Source organism: Pistacia vera, unplaced genomic scaffold (genome assembly GCF_008641045.1).
Source record: "Pistacia vera cultivar Batoury unplaced genomic scaffold, PisVer_v2 Contig562, whole genome shotgun sequence".
NCBI lineage: Eukaryota > Viridiplantae > Streptophyta > Magnoliopsida > Sapindales > Anacardiaceae > Pistacia > Pistacia vera.
The window spans coordinates 79,637-95,268 of record NW_022196404.1 but is presented as its reverse complement, the minus strand read 5'-3'; the positions used below and the strand labels follow the sequence as shown (position 1 = coordinate 95,268).

General features: G+C 36.2%; 1 pseudogene; it reads right to left on the bottom strand.

Annotated features, from left to right (window-relative positions):
• Positions 1–13,102: 13,102 nt before the first annotated feature.
• LOC116108323 lies at positions 13,103–13,895 on the bottom strand (annotated as a pseudogene).
• Between the last annotated feature and the right edge of the window lie 1,737 nt (positions 13,896–15,632).

Below are 15,632 nucleotides of genomic sequence, written 5' to 3'. Positions count from 1 at the left end.
ATACTCTTCCTCATTTCTCTCACTCTCCTCTTGACACGTGAACAACATATTAAGGATATTCCTTTTTTAATGTTGTCACTACAATGATGTTGTTAACTTTTATCTTTTGTATTTTCACAGAGGAATCAGGTAGTGAGGAAAAAAGCATTACTGGTATTTCAAGTTCACCATATCAAATTAAGAGATAAGAAGGTCATTAACAAAGAGAAAGAAGAGATACGTAAATAAATGACAATGCAAATGGCCCTCACCCCCAAGGAATTTTATCTTCAAGCAAGTAATGAGCTTCATTAGAAATGTCAAGGTAGAGTACATCCCATCTGGGCCTGTCTCCCCACAGCTCTTTCACAGCTTGAAACATTTCATCCCTCAGTTTCCTAAAAAGTTGTTCATAGCAGGTAACCATTGTCAAATCAATCACCATGTTCAAATGCTTCCCTGTCACTGTCATATGTACCTGGAAGTAGATATTTACCCTTATCAAATATTTGCATGTAACTTGACAGACCAAGTAAAAGTCTTTGTTCATGTAATAATTTTCAACAAGAGTGANTGAGTTCCTTCAGTTCTTCGGTGAAGATTGGGTTGGGCTGGGCTATCGCTGATCTTGGGCCTTGATTTCTTGGGTTGAGCCCATATATATATATAGAATAATATTAAAAAGTTTGTATCGAACGGTGTTTAATTTTTAGTATAATTACTGTATACATATGCACTTAAGAGTGATCCGTGGGTACTTTATATGATTAGGACGAGTTAGGATAGTATGAATAGACATACGGTCGGGTAATGCTATGCGTACTAACGGATTTTATTAATCAGTGTACTAACTTAAAGCATAGTATGAGTATCATACGCATAGTATGAGTATTATGTATGATTTTAACAAAGGTTAGTACATTGGTTAGTAAAATCTGTTAGTACGCAAAGTATTATTCACGTACGGTCTTAGTTTCAGTTCTTCATTTATGCATACCCGATTTAAGTGGGAGGCTTTGACAAGCCCTTCCTTTAACTAGTTTTGGCTGAAGCCTTTCCTCACCAGCTTTTGAGCAAGCGTTTTACTCAAACTCACTTTTATCACTTAACCAGAAAATCTATGTAATGCTATGCTATATGATATCTCCTTTAGAACATCAAATTCCTAAAGCGGTTGTTGGAAGTACCAGTCTTGCTGAAACATCAGACATCAGTGTCTGAGAGCACCTTTGAAAAGATTATCGTAGGTGGAAGAAAATTGATGAAAATTGTCGATGTTACTTGCCCAGTTGACTTGCTGGGCAAATACTAATACTGCAAATTGATCTTATGTAACCAGATTATAATTCTGTGGTTGCCAATTTATCGTCTAGAAAGCGATCAACTTGCCATTCAAGTGGCTCAATTTCTCTTGCAAAAGCATGAGATGAGAACAGAAATTTTTCATTCTGTTTGCGTATCTCAGAATAATTTCTCAAGTCTTTTTAATTAATTCGAGAAGAAAACCACAACTACTGATAGGGACGTTCAAAAGAACCGATTGGAACCGAAACCGGCGAGTATCCGGGGTTTGGTTCTGATTCCTACCCGGAACCGGCCGTCAACGAGTAAGTTCAGGTTCCAATTTTTTGGAATTGTTACTGTGCGGTTCTGATTCTTATAGTTAGGAACCGGAACCAGGAACCGAGACTAATATAAAATAAAATTAAAAAGTAAGGGGTTAATAAAAACTTTTATAAAAAAAGTAATGTGAATATATTTATATTTATATTTCATAATATTTAAAGTAAGTTGGTTTGACTTTTGAGAATCTATCTTTACAAAATAATTGGGGGGGAGGGGGGTATTTGTAAGTTTTTAAGGGTTTTTTGCCATTTTAAAAACTTTTGAGAGGTCCATGTAATTTTATAGGGTACCCAGAACTAGAAGTCTAGAACTGTCGATTCTGGTTCCAATTCTTTCAAAAAATACAGGATACCCGGAATCGAACACCCCTAATACTGTAGCCCGTTATTTTAAAACTCAATCCGTAATGAGACCTGACAAGATGATTGGGTCACAGGTAGACTGGTCCAACTGGTTGGATATATGATGTCAACAATGAAAATATTTTTAAAAAATTACATTAGTCTTATAAATTTTAATATATTGCAAAACTACCCCTACAAAATTACCATGAGACTCTGAAATTTTAATTTATTTCAAAAATACCCCCATTTTAGTCCCTAAATCTTTGAAATATTTCAAAAACACCCCTATTAAATTTCGTGTAGTCCTTACAACCTTGAAAAATATAAAAAAAACCCTGAAACGAACCAAAGAGGTTGTCGAGTCCCAGTCCAACCGGCCGTCCAGTCCAAGTTTAAATACAACTTCGGAGTCACACGTTAACAGGGTTTAAATACAAAATCGGTCTTCCTATCCGGGTTTGTGTAAAAAGAAAAAATAATTGGTGTTAAACCATATAGAATATTTGCAATATCTGCTACTGTTGTTGTTTTACACGAGCAACAGCAGAATGATAGCAAAAACAGGAAGAAATAGACTGCAAATTATCTACATATTTCATTGAATGAAAGTGCAATATATACAAACAATAAACTAAAAAAGTGCTGCACGAATACATGAACAGCAGTTAATAATCTTAATGTCTAATTTCTAGCAACACTTAGTTTTAACTACTTCAGAAACTTGACTCATTCCACAGGTAACTGAAATACCTCTTTTCCAGCTGCCACCTCACCAATCTATTCAGCACTTCTCAAGTCCGAACACCTCTGCAGCATCTTGAGACACGTTCAACAGCTCCTATGTAAATAAAGCTCTTTCATCCTTTCTCGCTGGTTCTTGGCAGGATTCCCATCTCCTGTCTAACGTTTACAGACTTCTTTTGGCGGATCATACTTTCCTGGCACCATGCAGAATACACTGCAATATCCAAATGAAGCTAGTAAAATCAAATTGATCAAATCCATCAATGGATAAAAACCCATTCCAGTCTGAGTCTACAGTTGCTTAGCGTTTGTTTGCTAAGAAAAACATTAAGAAAATTTAGCCTCTTTTTCTTGCTTTCTAAATTCTCATTACAAAACCTGCATTGGTGTTTCAATGAAAAGAAGACCAGAATGGCTCCCGATAACTAAAGCTATAGACATTTCATGGCTCCCCCAGAAAGGCAATGGCAACAATATAAAGGAATACTAGTAATACTCTTCCTCATTTCTCTCACTCTCCTCTTGACACGTGAACAACATATTAGGATTTCTTTTTTAATGTTGTCACTACAATGATGTTGTTAACTTTTATCTTTTGTATTTTCACAGAGGAATCAGGTAGTAGGAAGAAAGCATTACTGGTTTTCAAGTTCACCATATCAAATTAAGAGATAAGAAGATCATTAACAAAGGAAAGAGAGATACGTAAATAAATACAATGCAAATGGCCCTCACCCCCAAGGAATTATCTTCAAGCAAAGTAATGAGCTTCATTGAAATGTCAAGGTGAGTACATCCCATCTGGGCCTGTCTCCCCACACTCTTTCACAGCTTGAAACATTCATCCCTCAGTTTCCTAAAAGTTGTTCATAGCAGGTAACCATTGCAAATCAATCACCATGTTCAAATGCTTCCTCTGTCACTGTCATATTACCTGGAAGTAGATATTTACCCTTATCAAATATTTGCATGTAACTTGCAGACCAAGTAAAAGTCTTTGTTCATGTAATAATTTCAACAAGGGGATGCCTCTAGCACTGTCCTAATTTGCTCTTATTCAATAAAATTCTCTCTATTTCATAATTCGGTAAAAAAATTTAGAACAGGGGACTGAAAAATTTTGACATCTAACAAACCCAAAACAATACTTAGTGGACTCGACGCACCCACATCATTTGTGTTCATCTTAATTTAAGATGCATATTGTATTAACTTCAAAACCAGATATTCATGGTTGTGCATATATCCATTTTTTCCTTGATCTAACAAAGTACGTAGGACTCATTAAAATGGAGAGGAAACAACCCAAGTCAATCAAGCTTCGCACCAAATATTTCGTGATCCATCACGCTGGTTGACTTGATTTTCAGCTGGCGGCTCAGCTGCATTATGAATACCATTTTCATGCTGGTTGGCTTGACTTTCAGCCGGTGGCTCAGCCTCATTATGAATACCATTTTCATGCTGGTTGACTTGATTTTCAGCTGTGGCTCGCCACATTATGATTACCATTTTCATGCTGGTTGACTTGATTTTCAGCTGGTAGCTCAGACGCATTAGTAATATCATTTTCATGCTGGTTGACTTGATTTTCAGCTGGTGGCTCAGCCGCATAAGGAATACCATTTTCATGCTGTTACTTGATTTTCAGCTGGGCTCAGCCGCATTAGGAATACCATTTCATGCTGGTTGACTTGATTTTCAGCCGGTGGCTCAGCCGCATTATGAAACCATTTTCATGCTGGTTGACTTGATTTTCAGCTGGTGGCTCAGCCGCATTATGAAAACATTTTCATGCTTCTTCTGAAGGCAGAGTAGGCAGAGAAAGCACGAAAACCAGCAAAAGCAGCGGCACTAATGGTATAAAATACTTGTCATCACCTTCAGTAATAAAATAAGGTGAAGTAGTGTTGTAAATAATTGGGTCCCAGAAATTAAAAGCTTAAGTTCAAAATTGGTTTCTCATCTGGTAATCTGATGGATCTTCCCTTCCAATAAACCAATAATGTTGCGAAAAAGACAAACACTGCCAAGACCAATGCAGCCCCAATGAAAACAAGCTTGCCTTTCCCAGTGATATCCAATACACATGATACCTCTAAAACAGATGATATTATCTCTAAAATAAAAATAATATTGCAAGAGCAATTTCTTATATTTATGGTAGAGATATACACAAGTGAGTGCTTGTTATCCTCATCGTCCCCCTGCAAGATAAAGACAAAAGAAAATAAGTAGCTCCTTGTTTTGATATCCCAAATCGAATGCTATAATATATAAATTTTCTACTATACGTACGTTCTCACTATATTATTACTGTTGACCTAAAGCTTACCCTTCAGGTCAATTGATATTAAACATAAAAAGGTTTTATAAAGTCGAAATCATACATTAATGCATAAAAAATAAATTTACATTTCACTTGAGTGGAACTGTTATCATGCGTATTTAGTAATCAAGGCAAATCAAAAACGTTTTCTCCTAAATTATTAGAGAATTTATCTAGAAAAAATATGGGTCACTCTCCAGGCAAGTTGTTATTATATTTGAAGCCCTACACTGATTGCGCTTTAGTCATGAAGAAGTTTGCAAGAGATGAATTTATATACCTGGATATCTTGTGGTTGATCATGCCGGAGAATATGACGAATCATTTTTGACACACGGGAGGCAAGGTCATCAGTTGATCTGCGGAATCACTCTGAAAACTTCATGAGGGTCCTCATCAATTTGCACACGCAGGTCATTTGGCTCACTAGGCTCCCTGGATGGCTCCTTTTGAAACTGAGCAAAACACACTAATGTGGTATAGCAGACTATTCGGAGAACCGATGCTTCAATAATTAACTCCTTGTCTCAGGTACCAAAAAAAGACACGAGTATAAAACAAGGAGATGAACAAAAAGGAAGAGGTACATCTCCAGAAGATCACTAGTCGGTTAATGGAGCTCATGGTAAAAGCCTTGATGTCTTAATCATGCCAATCAATGTCATGAACTGAGCAAAAGAATAAATATGAGTCCAGTCTCCATTAATAGGTTCAATAACCCATCTCCAATTAATAGTTAGTATAACATATATGGCCTCGAAGACAGCAAACCTATGAAGAACGAAGAAGGTGTTGACCACCTAAACAAAACCCCTGTAATTAAGAAAAAAAGCATATATATATGACACACATCCTCAGATAATTGAATAAAAAGGTCTTTTATTTTTAAAGGGTAATACAAGGTGTAAAACTTTGTATCCCATTTGTAAGTATAGTAAATTAAAGAGGAAGAAGATAAAAGGTCCAGTTTCTGTACAAGATAGCCTTTAACAACACCCACAGTGTAGACCGTATTGACACATCTTCAGACACAGATAAATCTGCAAACATTTCACGAGTAGAAATGATATCCTTATGATGTAACAAACATATGTTTATGTAGAAAACTGTCAAAGAAGCAAATTGTCTGTTCTTTTAGTAGTGGCTCACACCTAATGGAACTGCACTCTGCAACTTTCCTGCAGGTAAAAGACGAGTAAAGGTAAGCTTTTATTACAATAATTGTAATTTATCAGATGCTGAAGTCCACCATTTCAAATTTGAATCGCCACTCCACTAATACTATTTAAGTTAACGACAAATTTTCTTCCATTAAAGACTGCAAAAGTTATCTTAACATCACTGATTAAGCGTAGTAAACAGAGTCAATCTTCTTTTAAAATCAGAAAATGCTATTACTAAAGTACTCATAGGTCATAAATTCACTGGAAAAGTTACTGTAAATGCACACATAGAATTTTTTATCAGATTATTAGTGTTGATTATAGCATATTTCGTCATTTTAGGTTGACTGATGTACCAGTTCAGCATCTTCATGATCAATGACCTGTTTGGATCTCGACCGAAACCTTAGATTCTGGTTTTTTGCCCTTCCATACAGGACTCTCGTTTCCCCAGACGCATTCTCTTCAAGATTTTTATCCGAACAGCTCCCCCTTAAATCCTATTACGTTTCTTGCACCCATTAAGATAACAAAGAAGAAATTGTCCATTGTCCATATTTTATGAATCCATATCTACTGTGTTTAATCACAGACAGGGGAAACATAGCTCAGAACATAGGTGAATCCACTCTCAGCAGCAGGAACAATTTAAATTAATTTACAGTCAAACATGCACATTTAGGCATATAAAATTAATTAATCATTGGAAAAAAGCATAATAATTACACTTTCTAGTTTAAGTATTCAACAACAAACCTCATCTTCATCCCCCCCTGCAAAGTAAAGACAAAAGAATAATTAAGCTCCTTGTTTTGATATCCCAAATCGAATGCTATAATAATTGTAAATTTTCGTCACTTTCTAGTTTAAGACTCCAACAACAAACCTCATCTTCATCCCCCTCCTGCAAGGTAAAGACAAAAGAAGAATAAGTAAGCTCCTTGTTTTGATATCCCAAATCGATGCTATAATATAGTAAATTTTCTACTATATGTACGTTCTCACTAATACATTACCGTTTGACCTAAGCTTACCTTTTAGGTCTGTTACAAACAGAGAACGTATTGTAATTTTCTTATGTATTGCATTGACAAATTATACATCTATATAGAAAATAAAGAACTAATCTAGGAAATAAATATCTAATCTAGGAATAAAAAATCTGACTTCCTATTTACAATTTGTTCCTATTATGTTGATTACAATCCTATATCCTATTATAGATTTATTCACTAATCATGCAATAATCTGTAAATTTGCATGATTATCTACAACAATCTACAACACTCCCCTCAAGATGGAGCATAAGTTAATCATGCCCAGCTTGTTACAATATAATCAATCCAAACCCCATTCAAGCTTTAGTGAAAACATCTCCTAGTTGCTCTCCAGTCTTCAATATCCGTAGAAATTAAACCTTGCGTATTTTCTCACGAATGAATGACAGTCAATTTCAATGTGCTTAGTTCGTTCATGAAATACGGGATTAAAGCAATATGCAGAGCGGCTTGGTTATCACACCACAATTTTGCTGGCAAAGAGGCCATAAGACCAACTTCAGTCAAAACTGATATATCCATATTACTTCAACACAGACTGGGCCATAGCCCTATATTCCGATTCTGCACTGATCGGGACCAACAGTTTGCTTCTTACTTTTCCATGAGACCAAATTTCCACTAATAAAACACAATAGCCCGTAGTGGATCTCCTATCTATCTTGGAACCCGCCCAATCTGCATCAGAGAAGCACTCAATTATTATTTCCATGATTTCCATACAAAATACCACGTCCTGGGCTCCTTTCAGATAACACGAATATGTCTCACGCTGACCAATAATCAACAGTAGGAGAAGACATGAATTGACTTACTACACTAACAGAGTACGCAATATCAGGACGAGTGATTGTTAGATAGTTCAACTTTCCAACCAGTCTTCTATACCTCTCAGGATCTTCAAATAGTTCACCATCTTTGGTAAGTTGCAAATTAAGAAACTGGCGTACACATGCTTAGCACTCAATTTTCCTGTCTCAGTTATAAGTCAAGTACATATTTCCTCTGAGAGGGAAGATGCCTTTCTTGCTCCTTGTTACCTTAACCCCTAAAAAATACTTCAACATTCCTAATCTTTTGTATGAAACTGAGTGTGAGAAAACTTAAGTAATGCAATCCCTGTAGTGTCACTCCCAGTGATGATAATGTCGTCAACATAACAACAAGAAGAATAATGCCAACTCTGATTGTTTGTAAAAGACTGAGTGATCAGACTTGCTCTTTGTCATTCCGAACTTTGCAACTACCTCACTGAACTTTCCAAACCAAGCACGTGGACTCTGTTTCAAACCATACAACGATTTGCGAGATGACAAACTTTCCCACTCCCCCTGAGCACACACATCCAGGTGGTTCTCCATATAGACTCTTCCTGAAAGTCACCAATAAAAAAACATTTTTTATGTCCAACTGATGTAATGGCCAAGAATGAGTACGGCCATAGAGATAAATAAGCGAACGAAGTCAATTTAGCCATAGGGGAAAAAGTGTCAGATAATTCACTCCATAAGTTTGAGCATAGCCTTTAGCTACAAGACGAGCTTTAAGCCGAGCCACTGACCCTCAGGATTACTTTAACAGCAAACACCCATTTGCTCCAAAGGCTTCTTTCCATAGGTAAGTCAACCAAGTTCCAAGTACCATTACATCTAAGCAGTCATCTCTTCATCATACATCACGCCACCCAGATGAGATAAGGCTTCACGGACAGTTCAAGAAGGGAGACAGAGTTTCCGAAGCAATAGGAAGATCAAGATCACTCAAGGTTGGATCCAACGACGAAGAGTCTTGGGTAGGACATGAGTCTGAGTGTCTTCTTGACGAGGAACACAGGTATTCGGATCACTGGGGACTGGGTCTAACGACGAAGGGACTGGTACAAGAGGTTCCTGTCGACGAGAATAGACAATGCGAATTGGAGGTGGTGGACGGACAGTGGTGGTGCCGGAGGAGGAACAGTATGTGGGAAAACTCAGGTGTGACGTGACGTATAGATTAGTAAGTCATCGTCCTCCCCCTGACGTGTATAGGTAGACGAAGTGGAAAAAATGGGTGTTTTCTAAGAAAGTAACATCAGGTGACACAAGATTATCTATAAGACCAGGACAATAACATCGATATCCCTTCTGAAGACGAGAGTACCTAAAAAACACATTTAGAGATTTGGGATCTAACTTGGTTACTTGGGGTCGAACATCACGAACAAACAAGTACCCAAATATCTTTGGGGCAATAGGAAACATAGACGGGAAGAGAACACTGTAAGGAGTGAACCATTCAAATAGAGGAAGGCATGCGGTTAATTAGAAAACAGGCCGTGAAACTGCATCGGCCCAAAACTGTTTAGGAACTTGCATTTGAAATAATAAGGCTCGAGCGGTTTCAAGAAGTGCCTATTTTTCCTCTCGGCTACTCCATTTTGGGATGGTGTGTCAACACAAGAGGATTGATGAAATGTCATGCTGGCGCATATAAGACTGAAAAGAACCTCGAGAAATACTCTTTGGCATTATCCTTCTTAATGTCTGGACAGAAGTATAATTGAGTTTTAACTTCAGCACAAAAGGCACAAAAATGAGAAAACAACTCAGAACGATTCTTCATTAATAACCCAAGTTACACGAGTTTGTCATCAACAAAGGTACAAAATATTTAAATCCAAGTTTAGACACAATAGAACACGGACCCCAAACATCTGAATGACTAATTCAAAAGACCCTAGCCCGTTTAATACTCTTGGACTTGAAGAAAGACGGTGGTGTTTGGCAATTGACATGTCACAATCTAACGAAGATAATTTATTAACTGAGGACATAGTTTCTTTAACAATGGTAAAGAAGGATTCTAACCGACAATGCTCCTCAAAAGGGGTCGAAATACTGGAACATGCAATGGTTCTGGGCACCTGTGTGTCAAGGATGTAAAGCCCTCTAGATTCATGTCCTTTACCATAATCTGTCCGTCGTAAGATCCTAAACAGGCAATGATCAGGAAAAATAGATGCAACATTTAAGAGCGCAAGTGAGTTTACTCACAGAAATTAAATAAAAGCGAACTGTGGTAGACTCAATACAGAGGATAGAATTAACGGAGTAGGGGTAACAACCTAGACCTAAGAACACAAGAAGTTGACCCATCAGTAAAGTACATTAGACGAGGATTTGTGACTGATATGATGAAAAGAACTAGATTACCTGTCATATGATCTGTGGCACCAAACAATGACCATTTGGAGGTGAGGAATAAGACATGTGTTTGGTAATGTCAAAAATTACGGAACATAGCTTAATGGCTCTGATACCATGTTACAAACAGAGAACTGATTGTAATTTTCTTATGTATCGCATTGACAAATTATACATCAATATATAGGAAAATAAAGAACTAATCTAGAAAATAATAATCTAATCTAGGAAATAAAAAATCTGACTTCCTATTTTACAGATTTGTTCCTATTATGTATTGATTCCAATCCTAATATCCTATTATAGATTTATTCACTTAATCATGCAATATCTGTAAGATTTTGCATGATTATCTACAACTCTACACAAGGTCAAATGATAATTATAACAAAAGGTTTTAACGTTTGAATCACACATTAATGCATAAAAATAAATTTATATTTCACTTAGTGGAACTGTTAAAGCTCAATATCAAAACAAAACATCAATTACATGCGTTTAGTAATCAAGGCAAATGAAAAATGTTTTCTCATAAATTATTAAAATTATCTGACAAGGATATAGGTCACTCTCCAGGCAAGTCGTCTATTATATTTAAAGCCCTACACTGATTGTGCTTTAGTCATGAAAGAAAGTTTGCATGAGGATGTATTCATATACCTGGATATCTTGTGGTTGATCATGCCGGAGAATATAGCGATCCATTCTGACACACGGGAGGCAAGGTCATCAGGAGATCTGCCTAAATCACTCACAAAACTTTCACGATGGTCCTCACCAATTTGCACACGCAGGTCATCTGGATCACTAGGCTTATGATAATCCTGGGATGGCTCCTTTTTGAAACCGAAGCAAACAACTAATATGGTAGAATCGACTAGAGAAAACCGATGCAACAACATTAAGCTCTCGTCCTTAAGTACCAAAGAAAGTATGACCGTGTAACAAGAAACTGAAAAAAAGAGAAACATCTCCAAAAGATAACTATGTCGGTTAATGAAGCTGATGGTATGAGCAATTGAATTCATAATAATGTCAATCAATGACAAGATCTCAGAAAAAGAAGGAAATACAAGGAGAAGTCTCCAGTTAATAGATACTGTAAATATGATATTCCTCCAAGACAAAAAATGTTATGGCAAACGAACGTTGTGTTGACCACCTAACACAACCCTGTTATTTACACATAAAGCACATATATAAGATACACAACCTCAATAATTGAAATAAAAAGATTTTTAATTTTTAATGGATAATAACGGTGTAAAACTTTGCATCCCAATTTGTAAGTGTAGTAAATTAAAGAGGAAGAGAAGATAAAAGTTCTAGTTTCTTTACATGATACCTTTAACAACACGCCACAGTTTAGACCAATGACACATCTTCAGACACAGATAATCTGCGAACATTTCACGAGTAGAATGAATACCTTGTGATGTAAATAACATAAGTTTATGTAGAAAACTGTCAAGAAGCAAATTGTCTGCTCTTTTGTATGGCTCATCACCTAATGGAACTGCACTCTGCAACTTCCCCTCAGGGTAAAAGACAAGAGTACAGGTAAGCTTTATTACAGTAATTGAAATTTCAGATGCTGAAGTCCACCATTTTCTAAATTTGAATCGCCATTACTAGAACTATAAGTTAAACGGCAAAATTTTGGTCAAAATTTCTTCCATTAAAGACTGCAAAATGTTTCTTAAACATTACTAATTAAGCAGTAGTAAACAGAGTCAAGTTTTTTAAATCAGAAAATGCTATTACTAAAGTACTCATAGGTCATAAATTCACTAAAAAGGTTACTACTCCACTTTCCCACAACTATAAATTTTTCACCTTTAAAACTCTCTAGATAGAGCGCGCTGAAAATAAAACAAAAATTCACGGATTAATTCAAAAACCAACATGTACTTGAAGTTAATAATAACTGTAAATGCACAACATAGAATTTATTTTATCAGATTATTAGCGTTGATTATGCATATTTTGTCATTTAGGTTGACTGATGTACCTGTTCAGCATCTTCATGATCAATGATCTGTTTGGATCTCGACCGAAACTTTAGATTCCAGTTTCTTGCCCTTCCATATAGGACTCCCGTTTCCCCAGACGCATTGTCTTCAAGATTTTATCCAAATAGCTAAAATCCTATTACAGTTTCTTGCACCCATTAAGACTAACAAAAGAAAAACTGTACTGTTTTATGAACCCATATCTACTGTCCTTCAATCACATTTAGATGAATCCACTCTCAGCAGCAGGAACAATTTAAATTATTTACAGTCAAACATGTCAGATTTAGGATCTAAAATTAATTCAATAATAATAATTACACATACAAAACATGTATCTGAAAAGAACAACATATAAAAATTTGTAAGTGCGGACCTAAATTATAAACTAAAACTCTAGTTAGATTTAAGCGTTTTTAGAATGTGTATTCCTGCACCAACATACAAAAATGACACCAATGCGTTCTACCTATGCATATTGTCGAATGAGTCAAGCTCAAAGAAAACAAGCTATAATTATGATACTTTTCTCCAACATAAAAAATAATGAGATGCAAAACCCATAAAAACACCGACAACTGCTTACTCTACAACCTAAAATTCTCAACCACATCACTTTTAGATTTCTTCTACAACTTCAACTTCTTTTCAGTATTTGACCATTAAACCCAAAAACAAAGATAATCATTAACCCAAAGAGCGCCAACTTCCGAGCTCAGGCACGAGGTGGCCACTGAGATGGAGGGCCAACTAGAGATTCAAGGCCACCAACGCAGGTGCCGCCAATGAAAACGGCAGGCGCTGCAGGATTACGAAGAGAGTCATCTTTATCATGAGAGGAGGTGGGAGGAAGAGCAGAGATCTCATGTCCACCGAGTTCGATGACGGGGGGGTGAAATCCGATGGTGAGGAGTAGTTTTCTCGTGACGTGGCACATGCAGCAGGAAGATTGACTGAAGATGATGACAGGGTGTTCAGATATGAGGCGTTGGCTTTTGATCTATGGATTCTTCGATCGATAAGTTAGTGGGAGGGATGGTGGAAGAAGAATCAGGTGGGTTACGGTCAGGATGAATGGTGTCGTTTTGGTAACGTCGTAGGCCTTCCATCCCAGACAGAGTGGTGATGTCAACGGACCGGGGGAAACAAAGTGGAGGGAAGAGTTCGTGTTTTGGGCCTGTTTACGGTTTTGATTTGCCATTTTCGTTTTTTTATCCCTCGAAAAAGCTGCAGCAAGTGTTCTTTTATTCTTTGGCCGTTCCCAAGGCAACTTTAATCAGTAATACCGGACCGGATTAACCGGTTCGACTGAGACTCGGTTACCGCTTTTAAGGCATCTCCGACCCACGGCTATTTTAGTGTAAAAAACACCAAAATAGCGTGAAATTGCTGCTCTATTGAAGCGCCATTTTCAGCACCAATTTGGTGGAGATGAACACTACACACCAGTGCCATATTATTTATCCGCCTCAAATTAGCGTGGCACTATTTATACAGTAAATTTTTTTTAATTATTTAAATTTCGTTATTTAGATTTAAGTTAATTTGATTATTATTTATATTAATGTTTATAATAATAAATTCATAATAATAATATAATTCAAAAAAGTGATGCAAAATTGAAAACAAAACTTTATTTAATGTAAATATTAAGTTACAATAATTCAAAATAAAATTAATACTAATTTAAAAATATTAAAATAAAAATAAAATACAACATAAACTAAAATAACAATTTAGTATTTCGGTATATTAGTTCTGGATCTTGTAAAATCGTCAAAATATTAGAAAGAATTAGAGTTTTTTTTTTTTTTTTTTGGGGTATCATTTTATATTAGATGTAATGTTTTTCTATATTAAATGTATGTTTATTTGTTTGATTAAATAAATGTATAATTTTATTAAATTAGTATAATTTTTAAAGTAATTATTATTTAATAAAAATATCATTATCAATATTTAATTAATATATACAAACATAATGAGTGAAATAGATTAATTGCTAGTTATTACAATAAAATAAAAAGAAATATAATATTTTAAAGAATATTCGTTTTGATGTAATATCTTGTGCAATGGGTTAGAGATGCATTAATGTTTCGCATAAAAAATTACACCAATTTAGTGCAATGGTTTGGAGATGGTCTTAATTACTTACATAATCTCTAATCTGACCGTTGACAAATGAAAGGTTATTGAGTGTCAGGAAGGGTTTCATAGAGTGGAGGTTGGTGGTTCAAAGGGTGGTGTTTGATTATATTTTTTACGTCGAAAAATCAACCCGATTGCGACAGTATACGCAAGTCACAACCGGCCAACAGGGGCCTACCAAGTGTCAGGGTTCTAGGGGTTTTCCAGAATAGAGGATGGTGGTTCAAGTGGTGGTGTTGGATTGAATTTGTTTACACTAGAATCAGTCAAAATTTGGCCGAAAAAATCAACAACCTAACTGCCACAAGAGTGTGTTTGATAGAATTCAAACTTACTAATGGATATCTTATCAAGAGTGTGTTTGCTAAATTTTAAAGTTATTTATCATTATAAAACCGTATATTTAACTGAGTTAACCAATCAACTCACAACCTCTGTTTTAAAACCTGGACTAGACCAACCAGTTCGACCGATTAGACTGGGACCCGGCCTTAACTTCTATCCGAGTTAACATAAAAACCGAAAATAACATAAACCCGCTTTGGACTGGTAATAGATTGGCAGAACAGTAAAAACAGTCGGTCTGATCGGTTTAGAGCTTAAAATGTTCACTGTTTAAGGGTTAATCTGATCCCTAATTCCTAAACCAAATTTGCAACACAATTTTATTCTCTATTTCATTGAGCCAGCAAGCATTCTTCATTTCATTTTAATACCATTTTCTAATGTTCTGAAAACGGGACCAAACCGTCCAATCGAACCAGTTTGACCGGTAGCTGGCGGCATATCCGGTTTGGTATCCTCTGAAAACCGCTATTTTCAATCAAACAAGATTGAGCCGTGGTTGGACCGTCCAAATAGTACTGAATCGCTGTCCAATCGCAACTTAATCCCGCCGAATTCTGGCATCGTTCGAGGGAGAAAACACCACTATTAGACTTGACAACATCTCCACGACAAAGTCCAACCATTTTCAGTGCCCATCGTCCATCCTTCGTTGCTCACCGTCCACCTAAAGTTCACGCGACCCTCAGACTTCTT